This window comes from Phocoena sinus, chromosome 1 (genome assembly GCF_008692025.1).
Source record: "Phocoena sinus isolate mPhoSin1 chromosome 1, mPhoSin1.pri, whole genome shotgun sequence".
NCBI lineage: Eukaryota > Metazoa > Chordata > Mammalia > Artiodactyla > Phocoenidae > Phocoena > Phocoena sinus.
In genome coordinates, this window is record NC_045763.1 from 21,571,341 (window position 1) to 21,588,142 (window position 16,802).

General features: G+C 41.6%; 1 protein-coding gene across 3 annotated transcripts in view; it reads right to left on the reverse strand.

The window, feature by feature from the left end:
• WASF2 (WASP family member 2) overlaps positions 1–16,802 on the reverse strand; it is a 71,706-nt gene that overhangs the window by 24,233 nt on the left and 30,671 nt on the right. The window contains exon 2 of one of the 3 annotated variants that reach the window (XM_032607240.1): positions 13,710–13,807. The exons of the other annotated variants lie outside the window; for them this stretch is intronic. The gene's annotated coding sequence lies outside the window, so the exon portion shown is untranslated. The remainder of the gene's footprint in view (positions 1–13,709; positions 13,808–16,802) is intronic. 3 annotated transcript variants of the gene reach the window in all.

Here is a 16,802-nt window from a genome sequence, read left to right on the forward strand (position 1 = left end):
AAAAGAATTTGAATGACTTATTTCCTCAATTCTCTTCAAGAGTGTAAGCAGCTAGGACCATTTCAGATGCACTGGAGAAAAGTTAATACATTACATACAATGGATGCCTAATAGCATTAGGGTTTAATTTTCTTATGGGAATGCAGTTGAGAAAAGCTCATCTATCATCAGTAGTCATTTAGTGGAAAATGTGTGGAGCACTGGGTGTTGACGAACCACTAAATTAAGGAAGTGACATGGGCAAATCTGCATTTTTTAGATAAATCATTCTAACAGAAATCGGAAGCTGTATTTGGGCAGAAGACTGGAGGTAAGAAGACCAGTTGGGAAACTCTTCCCAGGCTGAGAAGGAGACAGTAGAAATGGAGAGACCCACCACAGCTAGCAAATATGAACTGAGGAACCATAGACAGGCTGCAGGGGTGAGTCCAACCCTTCAGCCCTATCTGTAGCTCTCTCCTGATAGCTTTGTACAGTTATACTCACAAAGTGATAAAATGTATGTTTCTTTATTACACGTATTATGAGGGAGTTCCCTGGTGACCTAGTGGTTAGGATTTGGCACTGTCACTGCTGTGGCCTGGTTTCGATCCCTGGTGGGGGAACTGAGGTCCTGATTCTAATAAAAAATTTAAAAAAAATAAAAGTATTATGAGAAGAGCTAAATGCTAGTGCCAGTAATGAAAAGAAAGTGAAGAAAACCAAGAAAGTAGTCATTCTTGGCTGGAAAAAGAAGTTTGGACACATGAAAGTGGAATGCCCTGTCTTTATAGAATCAGTAAAGTTCTTTTTCAGTTATACTTTATTTTGATTAGGGAAATTATATGCTACAGAGATATTTGCTAACTTGGGAGCCTGAGAAGGTCTTACCTTGGGGGATGTTACATAGGAGAGGAATTAAATTAGAACCACTGAGAAGATAAAAGTTACAGGGAAGTAGATTTCAATTAAGTTAGTTCCTTTTAATTAGAGCTGTCCTATATTAGAATGGGTTCTCTTCAGAAGTTATAAGTTCCCCAGTATCATCCTCTGGATACCAGCTATTGGGCATGTTGGGGGAGAGATTCCTAGACTGTAAGAAGATGATGTTGAGAGGTCAGACTGGATGACTTCTACAATGCCTGTTAAATCAAAGATGATATAATTCTCACTCTGGGCTTCAGTTTCCTCATCTGCAAAATAAAGAGACTGAGCTAGATGATCTTTAAGAAGTTCTAAAATTCCTGGATTTGCTTCTACCTAAGCTGCCATAACCTCTTTACTTGGCCAACAGCCACTTGCATTCTGAACACAAGGCCAGAGGGAGGTCTAGGGACTGTAGAGAAGGGCAGATCATGACCATGAATCAAACCCTTTGCCAGATCTAGATTCATCTAGTTACCAGGATGGCTAGGATCCAGAATGGTAAAAAGGACATTCCAGACAAAGCCCTGGGGTTAAGTTATTTACACTCTGGGAACCTCCCAAGCCAATCTGGGAGTTGGCTACCCAAAGAAGTCCAAAGGAAAAACTGGCTTTGGACCAGTTCCAGACATCCAGCCAACCTCAGCAGCAACCCCTATCTTTACCCCTGGCTATTTTCAGCCTAAGAAACTTGAGAATGAGTCTGAGAATAAATAAAAGACTTCAGGCATCCCCTCCTAGCTATGGCCTGGAGTACATTGACCAGTCTAGACTGCCAGTACCATTATGGGATTCATGCTTTGAACTGGAAACTGGATGAGGTGTTCTTTGAGGTCCCTTCACAACAGTAAGATTCTGCAAGTCTTTATATTTGAAGTTATCATGAAATATTTATATATCATATTTGGTCAGTGCAAAGGCAAAAGGAGACTTTGACATGTACCCTACACTCTGAACTCTCAATTCTGTTCCCAACAGCCTGTAGCAGGAGTGGGGTGAAGTAGGTGAGAGGTAGGGATTGGGAGGGTGGAAAAAGATAATAAAGGAAGGCTGCATGTGAGAGGGAGGATGCACTCATCTGTACCCTACACTCTGAATTCTTATTATTACCAGGACAGAAAACAGATGACTACTCGTTCTGGCAATGATATGTACTACTAGCTATTTATTATAAATAAATAAACAACGCTTCATTTAGAGCCACGGTCACTGATAACACCTGCAGATTTCTATGGCCACATCCAAAAGCAAGTATATCTGAGCTACAGCAAAAACCGTAACAACAGAAATGCTTCTCAAGGCAGTTCCTCTTTGAAACATACCCCCAAAATGCTGATCAGCAGTAGCAGGGGATGAGAACATGTGGGGATATTGTATGTGTGGCAATTAGGACTTCTGCTTTCACTTCAGCATTTCCCACTGTTCTATAGTTAACAGCACTTTGGATGGGGGCATATGAGAAGAGCTTTGCTTTGTAGGCCAGTTTCCTCTTTCAAGAAATAAATTTCTTTATGTTAAAGAATGTATATTTCACAGCGGTTCAAGAATCTCAACTGAAAGTCAAATAATCATTTGACTTCAAAATAATACACAACACACGGGTTTACTGTAATCTAAGTCTGTCTGTTAAAATGTTTAAAGAAGTATGAATTTACTGTTGCATATAGCAGCCCTCACTATCATGCAACAATCACGAGGAATGCCTCATTATAGACTAAAGCATCTACCCACTTCCTATTGAAATACAGGGTGGGGCTAAACCTACAAATATAACCAGACTCTCTCCAAACATAAGAAGTTACTGACAAATCAGTTTAGGTCACTAGAGTAATGTTCAAAAGAGCTAGCAAGACAAATGGAACTCCTAGGGTGGACAAAGAAACTATCTGACTGGGAGAACCAAGAAAAAAAGCTTATTTGTGATCTAAAACCAGGAGAAATTTCCAATTTCATAAAGGAATGACACCAGCTATGGACCTACATTCAATAAGTATAAAGCTCCTTCTTGTCCTAATTTGGTTTTGGGAAAGCAGCCCAGGGAAACAGGACTTCCAAACTACTGTATCTTACTCCTTGAACACACTGTACATCAAGGACCATTCACATCTGGTAATTCCATAGCTTTCTATTATCTTTTGGGAGCAATACCACCTTTTGTTCTTACTTTTATTACTCTTGAGGCTCTAACCATAGCTTTGCTCTTAAAGCTAAAATTGGGGGATAACTTTTACTTCAAAATTAGTTTCTTCTAGTATCAACTATTCCATAGAAAACTGCCTTTTATTTTTAAATTTATTCATTTATTTTTGGCTGCATTGGGTCTTCGTTGCTGCGCGTGGGCTTTCTCTAGTTGTAGCGAGTGGGGCTACTCTCCATTGCGGTGCGCAGGCTTCTCATTGCCGTGGCTTCTCTTGTTGCGGAGCACAGTCTCTAGGCGCGCCGGCTTCAGTAGCTGTGGCACGCAGGCTCAGTAGTCGTGGTGCATGGGCTTAGTTGCTCTGCAGCATGTGGGATCTTCCCGGACCAGGGCTTGAACCCGTCTCCCCGGCATCGGCAGGTGGATTCTTAATCACTGCGCCACCAGCGAAGCCCGAAAACTGCCTTTTAAATGGCCAAAATTAGGCTCTCTTTTTAGTAGAATCCGTCTGGTTGTCCAAAAGAAAATACACTAAAACTGTGAGTTGGAAACCTGGATTCTAGTTCTTAGTCTAATGATGACTAGCAATTGGGGAAAAACTTTCAATTCATCTTTCTAGTTCGGCTGTGAGCTGCACTAAAAAAAATGCTTGAGAGGTGCCACACGAAACTGAGATTTCGTTTGCAAAGTATTCTGCGCTCCAAAGAAACGATTTATTAACGTAAAATATTTCCTAGATCTCCACCTTTGCCCAAGTTCCCTGTTCTAAGACCCCAGTTACACAGAGTCTACAATGTTATCACTGATAACGTGCAGTAACAGACACAAAGTTCATTTTACTTTCCCAGCCTAATGCCAATTTCTAGCAATACCTAATTCATCAAAATGGAATGGTCTAGGGGACTTCCCTGGTGGCGCAGTGGTTAAGAATCTGCCTGCCGATGCAGGGGACACGGGTTCGAGCTCTGGTCCGGGAAGATCCCACATGCTGCAGAGCAACTAAGCCCGTGCGCCACAGCTACTGAAGCCCGCGCGCCTAGAGCCCATGCTCTGCAACAAGATAAGCCACCACAATGAGAAGCCAGCACATCGCAACGAAGAGTAGCCCCCGCTCGCCGCAACTAGAGAAAGCCCTTGCACAGCAAGGAAGACCCAACGCAGCCAAAAATGAAAAAATAAATTAAAAAAAATTTTTAAATGGAATGGTTTGAAATACTCCAAACTATCCATCTAAAAGGGCTTACTTTTGATCCAGCAATTCCACTCCTGGGTATTTATCGAAAGGGGGAAAAAAAACCCCACTAATTCGAAAAGATATCTGGGGCTTCCCTGGTGGCGCAGTGGTTAAGAATCTGCCTGCCAATGCAGGGGACATGGCTTCGAGCCCTGGCCTGGGAAGATCCCACATGCGCGGAGCAACTAAGCCCATGTGCCACAACTACTGAGCCTGCGCTCTAGAACCCGCGAGCCACAACTACTGAGCTTGCGTCCCACAATTACTGAAGCCCGCGCTCCTAGAGCCCGTGCTCTGCAACAAGCGAAGCCACGACAATGAGAAGTCCATGCACTGTAATGAAGAGTAGCCCCCTCTCGCCACAACTAGAGAAAGCCCATGCACTGCAACGAAGACCCAACCCAGCCAAAAATAAAAACAAATAAATAATCTTATTAAAAAAACGAAAAAGAAAAAGATATCTGCACCTCTAAGTTTATTGCAGCATTATTTACAATAGCCAAGATATGGAAGCAACCCAAGTGCCCATCAATAGATGAATAGATAAAGAATATGTGGTATGGGACCTCCCTGGTGGTCCAGTGGTTAAGAATCTGCCTTCCAATGCAGGGGACGCAGGTTCGATCCCTGGTCAGGGAACTAAGATCCCACATGCTGTAGGGCAACTAAGCCCATGCTGCAACTACTGAGCAATCGAGCCACAACTAGAGAGCCTGCATGCTGAAACTACAGAGCCCATGTGCCACAACTACTGAGCGCCTGGGCCACAACTAGAGAGAAGCCCGCGCATCCCAGTGAAGAGCCTGCACGCCCCAATGAAAAGATTCTGCATGCTGCAATGAAGATTCCGTGTGCCGCAACTAAGACCTGATGCAGCCAAAAATAAAATAAATATTTTTTTTAAAAAAAGAATGAGGGCTTCCCTGGTGGCGCAGTGGTTGAGAGTCCGCCTGCCGATGCAGGGGACATGGGTTCGTGCCCCGGTCCGGGAAGATCCCACATGCCGTGGAGCGGCTGGGCCCGTGAGCCATGGCCGCTGAGCCTGCGCGTCCGGAGCCTGTGCTCCGCAACGGGAGAGGCCACAACAGTGAGAGGCCCGCATACCGCAAAAAAAAAAAAAAAAAAAAAAAAAAAAAAAGAATGAAATTTTGCCTTTGCAACAACATGGATGGACCTAGAGGGTATGATGCTAAGTGCAATAAGTCAGACAAATACTGTATGATTTTACTTATATATGGAATCTAAAAAACAAACGAACAAACGTAACAGAAACAGGGAGTTCCCCGGTGGTCTGTGGTTAAGATTCGGTGCTTTCACTGCTGTGACCCAGGTTCAATCCCTGGTCTGGGAAACCAAGTTCCCACAAGCTGCATGGCGTGGCCAAAAAAAAAAAAAAAAAAAAAAAAGTAACAGAAACAATTACAGATACAGAGAACAAACAGGTGGTTGCCAGAGGGGAGGGGGGAAGAAAGAAATAGGTGAAGGAGGGACTTCCCTGGTGGTCCAGTGGCTAAGACTCCGTGCTCCCAATGCAGGGGGACCCAGGTTCGATCCCTGGTCAGGGAACTAGATCCCACGTGCCTCAACTAAGAGTTCTCATGCTGCAACTAAAGATCCTGCATGCCGCAACTAAGACGTGGCACTGCCAAATAAATAAATAAATATTAAAAAAAAAACTCACAAAACAAAACAAAGTATCAAACCTCAACAAATCAGCTCACAAGATTATCAGAAATGTGTCAATAACTCACACAAGCCCTAATAAAGTCTTCTTTATTTTTAAGAGCTTCCTTTATTTATAGCCAATAACAGAAAAGAGTGACCACCAGTTGGTGGTGGCCAAAAATTTGAGATGAGGATAGATACAAAATGCATTCCTCTCCAAGTACATGCGCTTGAGTAGCTGGGAGGAAGCCTAATCTGGACATGTGCTACCGTATGGGAACACACAGTGGGTTTTTATGGAAGTGTCTAATCCCAGTTTACTACCTTACCCAGGGATGGAGAAAATGGGGCTAGGTCGTAAACTTTCTTTCCTGGTTCTTCCAAGTAGTCTACTGCATTGGGTTAAGCTCCCTACAGACAAGGCACTGGAGCACCCACTGGTGGATTAGATACAGAGGCAAGTTTGAAAATGAGGGAGGAAGGAGATAATCAGGGCCAAACAGCACGTCAGGCACTGAGTAAGTCTCATTTCAACCTGCTAGCTCTCTAACTATGCGTGCTAATCTCTATGATACTTCTCTCCATATTTCAAGCTTCTCTCTGCAGTAACTACTCCCTCTCTGGGATAAAAAGGCCAAAAAAGAAACCAGTTTTACACAAATGAGAAAGGCCAGGGGAAAAAAGGTAAAGAGAAACAACAAAAAAGGAAATTCAGCAAAATGTTTTGCTGACAGCCCAGGGCAATACACAAACACACTGTGTGGTCATGGAGCAGACAGAAGCAGTAGTCCTGGATGTGACTGTTAATATACCAACTTAAGTGAGGAGAGAGACCTAGCAATCACAACTACATCTGAACACCAGGGAGTGGAATTATGAAGCAAACTGCCATGAAATTCCACATCAACTATTCTATTCTGCCAGCTGTAACAAGAATTCATTGCTGAAAAAGGGTCACACACTCATCTGTCACTACCAGCCAAGCTGCCAGCAACTAAGAGCAGCAAAGGGCAGCTGTACATCTACTTCCTCTCACAAGGTCTATTCACCATTCAAAACATGGGATTTATAAGGAAAAGTCCTTGAACAGGGTGAAAAGTGCGTGCCCATTTCTTTTCTTTCTACCCTCAGTTTACTAGGTTACCAAAGCCCTCAAAACCTAATAAGCAGTGATGTAGAGCAGCAAGAGCATGGACATTAGAGAAAGAGGTGTGGCTTTCAACCCACTACTGCCAAAATTCAGCTTTGGGACCTTGGCAAGCAGTCAATCTCTTAGTCTTTTTCCTAATCTGTTAAAGTTAGTATAATGATCCTTAGTTTTTAAGGCTGTTGTGAAGAAAAATGAAATGATGCATGTATAAAATGCTTAATATAGTACCTAGCTCAGAATAATTACAATAATAGTAGTAGTGACTGTAATAGTAGTACTAGTAGCAGCAGCAGCAGCAACAGTAATAGAAGTACTAATCCTACATCTATCTAGCACTTGGTTCTGGCACACAGTTAACCATTAAACAACACTATTAATAAGCTTCAGTTGTATAAATGGCTAATTACTAATTATAGTACACTTATCAATCAATGAATATTTATCAAGTAGACACTAGAAAACACAAAGAAATATAAAATCCCTCCCCTGACTCTAAGAGCTTATAATTTAATTGAGGAGACAGATAAAACACAGTTAAGTAACATAGCAAACAGAAGTTCAGTTATCAAACGAATGATGCAATGATGACATAGAAAGGATGAAAAGATCACTTTGAACTGAACAGACTTCCTGGAATAAAGAGCTGAACTGGGCAGGATCTGGATATAAAGAATAAAGAAGGGAAGTTTTCTAGGAAGTCTTGAATTCTACCACTAAGAATTTACGGAAAAGTCACAATTCTAATGGGCTTTTATGGTATTTCATCAAATCTAAAACGCATCATGATTCAAGAAACGTTAAAATGTAGGGAAAATGTACATCTCAGAATCAATGAAATATAATATTTCTTTTTCTACACTATGAGAGGGTGAACAAGATGATCTTTAAAAGTTCTTTCCAACACTGAAATGATATGATTCTATGACTCAGACTTACAAGAGAATATTCAAATTTTACCAAATCATCAACAGCATGGGAAGAAGAAAGATAATAAAAATAAGAGACTGGAACCAAATTCCACTGTTTATTTGCAAAGCTAAAATGTTTACCTCCTAACTAGTATGTTCATATTTTCCTTTATATGCTTGAACATAGATATAACAGCTGTTTTAATACCCATGTCTGGTAATTCCATCACCTCTGTCATTTCTTTTCTTTTTTTAAAAAATATTTATTTATTTATTTATTTTGGTTGCACCGGGTCTTAGTTGCAGCACGTGGGATCTTCACTGCGGCATGTTTAGTTGAGGCATGCGGGATCTGTGGTTGCAGCATGTGGACTCTTAGTTGCAGCATGCATGTGGGATCTAGTTTCTCAACCAGGGATTGAACCTGGGCTCCCTACATTTGGAGCATGGACTCTTAGCCACTGGACCACCAGGGAAGTCTCACCTTTGTCATTTCTTAGTGTTTCTACTGACTGATTTTTCTCCTAATCATGGGCCACATTTTCCTGGTAACTTTTGATTGATTGGATGTTGGACATTGTGATTTTACAATGTTGAGTAACTAGCATTGTTGTCTTGGTTTCAAGAGTGCTGGGCTTTGTTCCTGTAGGCAGTTAAGTGACTTTCGGTTCAATTTGGTATGTCTGAGGCTTGTTTTTAAGCTTTGTTAGGGTGGGTCTTGAGCAGCCTTTACTCTATTGGATCTTTTAGCCCCAGTACAGATGTGGCCCTTCTGTAATCTCTACTGGATGCTGTCTACTGGATCTCTGCTGGAGAGTGAGCCACATGGGCTCTCTCCTCTGGCTAGTAGGAATTCAAACACTGAGAACCAGTTAGCTCATAACTTCCTGGTCCCTCTTTCCCCAACCTCCTGTAGCTTGACCCCACCAGGCATGTGGGTGATCCGCCAAGCCTCAAGAGGACTCTGAGAAGACTTATAGAACAGTTTTCTGCATAGCTCCCTCTTTTCCAGAACTCTACCTCACAGCTTCCAGTTGCCTCAGCCTCCCTTGAACTACAATTTCTGTCTCTTCAGTTCAGTAAGACTAATGTGCTCTGCTTGGGATCCCCCACCTTGCTCCATGGTTAGAATATACATCTAGACAGAAAGAGTAATCACGGGGCTCAACCTCCTTATTTCCCTTCTCCCAGCGATTAAAGCCACAAGCTTCCTGTTTAAGTCAGAATTAGTTTCCATTCTAGTTTTGCAAGGTCCCAAATCATAAAGATGTACTGTAAAATTTTTAAAGTCAGATTAATTTCAATTTATCTTCAATAAGTGTATACCATGGAGTACTTTTAAAAGGAATAACAGGTATCCTGAAATCAAACAAATAAGAAAGCACTGCAAGTAGGTAGGATATCATCATCATACGCATATAACATATTCGAATAACTTTTTTTTTTTTTTTTTTTGCGGTACACGGGCCTCTCACTGCTGTGGCCTCTCCCGTTGCGGAGCACAGGCTCCGGACGCACAGGCTCAGTGGCCATGGCTCATGGGCCTAGCCGCTCCGCGGCACGCGGGATCCTCCCGGACCGGGGCACGAACCCATGTCCCCTGCATCGGCAGGCGGACTCTCAACCACTGCGCCACCAGGGAAGCCCAACATTTTTTTTTTTTTTTTAATTTGGCTTAGCCGGGTCTTAGTTGCGGCATGCGGGATCTAGTACCCTGACCAGGGATTGAACCCAGGCCCCCTGCATTGCGAGCACAGAATCTTAACCACTGGACCACCAAGGAAGTCCCTTGAACAAAATATTTAATTAATTTTCTGAATAATCATAATTAATAATGACAATTTCTCTTTTCTTTTTTAAAGTTAATACTCATACAGGTGCTTACCACATTCAAAAATCAATACAGCTTGGTGAACCCAGAGGCAAGTTCAGTTGAGAGACTCAACGATTCCCTGAGCCACTAGTTATATATGATTTGGGGCTGGTTAATCTCTCTAAGCCTCATCTGTAAAATGGGGAAAATAAAACATACCTCACAGAATGGTTCTAAGGATAAAATGAGATAACATACGTAAGCCTTCTAGAGAGGTATCTAGCACCCAGTAGGTACTCAATAACTGACAGCTCTCATTATTGCTAATTCAAAGGAAAAGCTGAGTTTGTTTGGACTTACCTCCTAGTGCTAATAAAATAAATTAAGGAGAACAAGTCAAATTAAACAGCACTGCACATTACACAAGGGGCTCTCCTAATTGGTTCTCTTTTCTTTGGTCTCAGTGGAAACCAAGCAGTAGGTGGGCCTCTTACCTTCTGAAACAGGTTCTCTGGGAGTGTGAAGACAAGTGCTGAGAAAGAAATGGATGGCCTCTGCTTACATTATACCAATTTTAAGGATTAAGACAAAGGGTATCAGTCTTCCAAATCATAGTCAAGAGTCAAATCAGTATTTTCACTTTATGTACTTTGAAAGCAAATAGTCTCAAAGGTACTATTATTTGGATTGTGGCATTTCTTAAAAATTAAAAAAAAATTTTTTTAATCCTTTCATCTTAAAGGCCCAAGGCAAATGTCACAACTTCTAAGAAGTCTTCCTTGACTCTTCTTGTCTGAAGTCATTTCTCCCTCTCCGAAAGTGCCAAAAAGTATGCTGAACCTTTTATGGCAGTCACTACATTCTATATTGCAGCGCAGATTTGGGAGTGTATAATTCTTTAAATATAGGAACTGAAAAACAAAATATCCTTAAACCTAACAGAAACAGTAGTAACAGCAGCAGCTATTGGGAGCCAAGGGTGGGATTCTTAAAACTTCTTTGTATCCTGTAGTGTCTGCCGAAAATGTGTCAGGTATTCATTCGCATTTTCTTGAACAAATCTAACCTTTAAAACACTTCTGAAAGGTAAGTAGTAGCATTCTGATTTTACAGATGAGAGAATTTAAAAACTAAGAGCAGTTCTGTAACTTTATCAAAGTCACACAGTCAGCTGTCAGCTTTTTTTTTTTTTTTTTTTTTTTACAGTCAGCTTTTAAACCCAGGTCCATCTGTGTCCATGACACCACAATGACTCTTCACAAAACACCCAAACCAGACTATGCCCATATTTCTCATTTTCATACACAAGTGCCACCAAACCACAGACCAGTTTCTTCCCCCTCGAAAAAAAGACTACATGCTAACCTAAGAAAGCCTTCCTGACATATTTACCCTAGAACTGAAATGGTGTTAATGAGAATAACACACTGCTTTCTCCCTCTCTACACCCAGTTTTAGCCAGCTGCTCAGGGGCTTCACATCTTTCACTTTAAACAACATAAACACTGGCTCATTTAAAGTGCCAGCCTCAGACAACATGTTCAGATGCTACTGCTTTTCAAACAAATTCCTGTTTTCAAACAGCTAGGCATCTGTTTTTCTGTCACTTCTGATGGGTTACTTTTACCTACGAGGTCCCTGAAAGTCACTAAGCTTCATTCTCTGTGCACTGTTGAGCTCATGAAATCTTGTCATCATGGACTTTTTTTAAGTGCCTAATCTTTCATCTTTTACAATGAACCACAAAACACATTCCTATGGGTATTTCCTAAACTGTACACAGTAGTCCCCCTTTCTCCAAGGGTGATACGTTCCAAGACCCCCCCACGGATGCCTGAAAGTACTGAACCCTATATATACACGATATTTTTTTTCTTAAGGCAAGAACTTTCACCTTTTCACTTAAAGGAAGCACTTTACGGCCTCTCTTTGGCATATATGAATTGCCAGTATCACTACTCTTGCGCTTTGGGGCCATTATTAGGTAAAATAAGGATTACCTGAACACAGCACTGCGACACCTCAACAACTGATCTGATAACCGAGATGGCTGTTAAGTGACTAACGGGCAGGTACCATACACAGCTGGATATGCTGGACAAAGGGATGATTCATGTCCAGGGCAAGATGGAGCAGGATGGTGTGAGACTTCATTATGCTACTCAGAATGGTGTGCAATTTAAAATTTATGAATTATTTCTGTAATTTTCCATTTAATAATTTTGGACTGCTGTTGACTTCGGGTAACTGAAACCGTGGAAAGTGAACCTGCAGGTAACGGGTGATGACTGTATGTATATTTTAAAATAATATTCTTAAGATAAAAAATAATTAATTACATGGGACTGAGTGAACTGATGAGGATGATTATAATTTTTGTGTCTTTCTGTTTGAATAATAAAAAAAAATCCCCCCCCCCAAAAATAAAATAAAATTCTTCTGAGCATTTTTCTAAAAAGCACAATTGTTTTTCCTTTTTAGCCCAAGTAAACATAATTATATCAGAAATGAGTCTCCCCCCTTCAATCTCTTTCTGCATATGGGGAATACTGAAAAGATGTCTTTTTTTAATTATTAGATGTAAATAGCTCATTAAATATAATCCAATTACTTTAATTGTAAAAAGGAAGTAATTATAATATGTACATGTATTCTTGCCTAGATTTAATATCTTAAATTAATCTTTTCAGCATTAATATTTTAAATTAACCTTTTGACATTAGAAAAATTCAAGACACTGATGTCTATTTTAAATATACATATAAAGCTGTACTTTATGGATCTTTGTTGTGATTTCACCCACAAACAATTTTAGTGGGAAAAGCCCCACTCCCAGAGAGAAGGGTAATTAAATAACACCTGCCCTAACTGAACTGGTATTTCTTGTCTGCCATAAATCATGTCAAAGAGTCTGTTTTAAATTCTAATACCTTTGTGGGACAAAAAGCCAAGAGCTGAATTCTGTGGCATTCCAATAATCACAAAAGCTTTACTTAGAAAGACAATTCCAAGCCAAAATTTGTTAGGAGCATCTCTCTGGTATAGTAGCCTACATTTTCCACCACCTAATTTCTATTCTGTTACTAGCAATTGTAGTTCCTTGAGACTACCCCCAAGCATTCTTCTCTTGCTCTCTGGTCTAGCTCCTCAAGTTTGATGTTACAACATTTTCCCTTAGCAGCCATCTGGTCCTTTCATTTTTACTCTTTCTTGGTGACCAAGAGTAAGTAAACTGCGTACCTAAATCTCTATGAACTGCTTTGAAAATGGGATCTGCCATGGTCTTTACACTGAAGAATTTCTATTAAAACAGAGGCAAAAGGCTCACACAGATGAGGAATTAAGAAGACTGAGCTTTGTTTTTCTACTTCCTACCAAAATCTATCAATGAGTCTTGTTTTAAGATATGAATGTGTTTAGAAAAATTAAAATTGTATTTAGGTTAACACAGAACTTTTTTCAAACTTTAGAAATAGCAAGAACTGTATGAATATATATGTTGTACCAGTAACAACTGGGGCCATGTTTGTACAGCACTTTCCCTCCAAAGTAGAAAAGTTCTATTTAAAGTACAAAGAGGGGACTTCCCTGGTGGCGCAGTGGTTAAGAATCCACCTGCCAATGCAGGGGACATGGGTTCGAGCCCTGGTCCGGGAAGATCCCACATGCCACGGAGCAACTAAGCCTGAGTGCCACAACTACTGAGAACGTGCACCTAGAACCCGTGCTCTGCAACAAGAGAAGCCACTGCAATGAGAAGCCCGCGAACCTCAACGAAGAGTAGCCCCCACTCGCCACAACTAGAGAAAGCCCGTGTGCAGCAACAAAGACCCAGAGCAGCCAAAAACAAACAAACGAACAAATAAATAAATAGTTATAAAGTACAAAGAGGGACTTTCCTGGCAGTGCAGTGGTTAAGAATCCAAGCTTCCAATGCAGGGGGCACGGGTTCAATCCCTGGTCGGGCAACTAAGATCCTGCAAGCCACGAGGTGCGGCTGAAAAAAATAAAGTACAAAGAAGCATCATGTGTTTTCAGCAACTCTCAAGGATTTCACTGAAATAAATTTTTCTGTTCAGACCCCTGTATTAATGAGCCAAAGGTGCAGCTCTGCCTCACTGATGCGACTTCTCAAAACAAATTAATGAAATGGATAAGCCTAACTATGACTAACTCCTTTGGTCATTCATACTGTAGCCACGTCGAAGCAGATCCTGACTACATAAGGCTGGCTTCTGCTGTCATCCAGGCTAACTATGGAAGGCTACTTTATGGTCCAAAAGGATAGTGACATGGGTCACTGTGGGTTCCCTCATTCCAAACACTGTAATGAATTTTGAACAGTTACCAAGGGTTAGCAGAAGGAATGGAGCCTGATATCTGATGATGCTCACAGAACTCCAGAAGGACAGTGCCATTAAAGACAACAAGAAGTAATTTCACAGGTAAAAAGTGTACTAGCAGCTAAAACTAAGCCCCTTTCAAGATTTAAATGATTCAAGTCTCATCTTGGTTAACACTGGTATTTTTGTACAAAATATATCTTATTAGGCCAGCCCTTAAAAGTTAAAAGGTGTTTTTAAATGCCTGCTGACCTAAAAATTGCCATGTTCCATGCTTTAAAGGGATTGATTTTCTGGAAAAGAACAATAAGACGCCAAATTCTGTTCAATGGAGATCAGAATACTATTTGCTGAACCTATTCTGCACCTGTGAAAGCAAAAGAATAAGACAGGCTCACATACCCCAGAGGGGGGATGGTATTTATGTGGACTCTGCCTATGACCTCTTTGGCAGCAAATGTAAGAAAGTCCTTTTTTGAGGCTAAGGGGCGGATGCAGGACTTTCAACTACCCATTCAAGCCGGGTTACGATTCCCCTCCTCCATAATTAAGTTCCCTTTCCCACTCTCCATGCATGCATGAATTGCAGTGACATTGACGTGAGGGTCTGACATTAGTCTTTGAAGGTCATTTAAATCCTCCTCCTTCCAAGCTGCCTTAAAAGCAATGCATCATCCTCTCCACAATGCCTGAGTATGGGGTTTGACTAGATAGTACTAAAGTGGAGTTAACCTAAAGAATAAAAGGAAAGAGGGCTCAAATTCAGGGATCACAAAAAGAACAAACCAAAGAAATAAAACATTAGATAAAACTCAGTTGCTCAAGAGACAACAATTAGAGAAACAGTAAACATCTAACATTAGATGAATGAAAACACTTCTACTGATAACCTTTTATTTAGGAAAGCAGAAAAGGTCATTCACAGTATGGTCCCTTTCTTTGGCTCCAGTCTCATCTCCTGTCACATCTTCATATATACATACCCTTCCCTGAAGTCCCAGGGACCTTCCCATGGCTCCCCATTGAATCACATTCTCTCTTGCCTCCATACTTTTGCTCAAGTCTAACCACCTACCACAACCCCCAACTTCTAGGGTCTTCCAAAGCTGAGCTCAAGTGAAACATCTCTTGACATGCCTTGCCCCAAAGGAGCTTGGTGCCCCTCCCCCACACACTCTTTAAACTTTCATAACGTCCTGTGCATGCCCATCCCATCACACTGCTTTAAAATGACTGATTTTCTTACTGCTCTCCCACAAGACTGGATTCTTTGAGGCTGGTGATCAGTTATCTATAATCCTAGTGCCTACCACCATACTAGGCACAGAGAGAATGCTCAATAGGTATTTACCAAGCGAATAAAGCTACAGGCAGTGGCTCCTGTGCTTTGGCCCTCACGAAGGTGAGGATGGGGAGAATGTCTGGACCTCCAGTCTTATAGCACTGCTTCCTGAAAGAAGAGAACCCAATCTGAACAGTCCAAGTTTAAACTCTGTTTTAGACTAAGATTCCCGGTAGCTCACCAGATCACAAGACAGGATCTACATACACTCTCCAAGCCCTAGAAAATATCAGGGGTCTAATCTAGTACAAAAAAAGCGCAAGGCCACCCTGACCAACATGAGCAATCTGCCACCTCCCTTCTATTCATGCACCTCAAAGCTCTTACTTCCTAATGTAAAGAGAGATGAATGATAAGAGTTATCAGCCAAAGAAGATAAATTTTCAAAAAGGCTAAGGAAGGTTAGAATAGGGTAAGTCATGAATATCAGCACATGTTCTCAGCTTGAAAGAAATCCAGGCTGCTATTAAAATCTCCATGCACTTGGCCTAAAATGTTAATAAGCCTCTGAACCTTTCCTAGCTTCCCTCCCCTCAATACTTCTTCCCCATCTCATCTACTCACTCACCAGCCTGCCTGACTTTCTTTCTTTCCCTTCTTTCCTTTCCTTCTTGCACTTATAAATACAGATAGAACTGGTAAGAATTTGTCAAACAAATGACAACTTCAAACTACACGTGGCATTCGTATAAAGTGATATCCAATTATTCGTTTGTTCGTTCATTCATTCATTCATTCATTCAACGAACCTGACATACCAGACACTGTGCCACACACTGGGGATAGAATCCAACACTGCCCCTATCTTCACGAAGCTCGAAAGCTACTGAAGGAGACAAATTAAAAAAGGGAACAGGGCTTCCCTGGTGGCGCAGTGGTTGAGAGTCCGCCTGCCGATGCAGGAGACGCGGGTTCGTGCCCTGGTCCGGGAGGATCCCATGTGCCGCGGAGCGGCTGGGCCCGTGAGCCGTGGCCGCTGGGCCTGCGCGTCCGGAGCCTGTGCTCCGCAACGGGAGAGAGGCCGCAGCGGTGAGAGCCCACGTACCCCCACAAAAAAAAAAAAAAAAAAAAAAAAAAAGGGAACAATAATACTCAGTGATAAATGTGGCCACAAATGTTAAATTCAAGGTGTTATGGAGGCATCCAGCTCAGATCAGGGGTGGAGGGGGTCATTAAGAAAGAGCATCTTAGGGACCTCCCCGTTGGTCCAGTGGCTAAGATTCCATGCTCCCAATGCAGGGGGCCTGGGGTCGATCCCTGGTCAGGGAACTAGATCCCACATGCCGCAACTAAGAGTTTGTATGCCG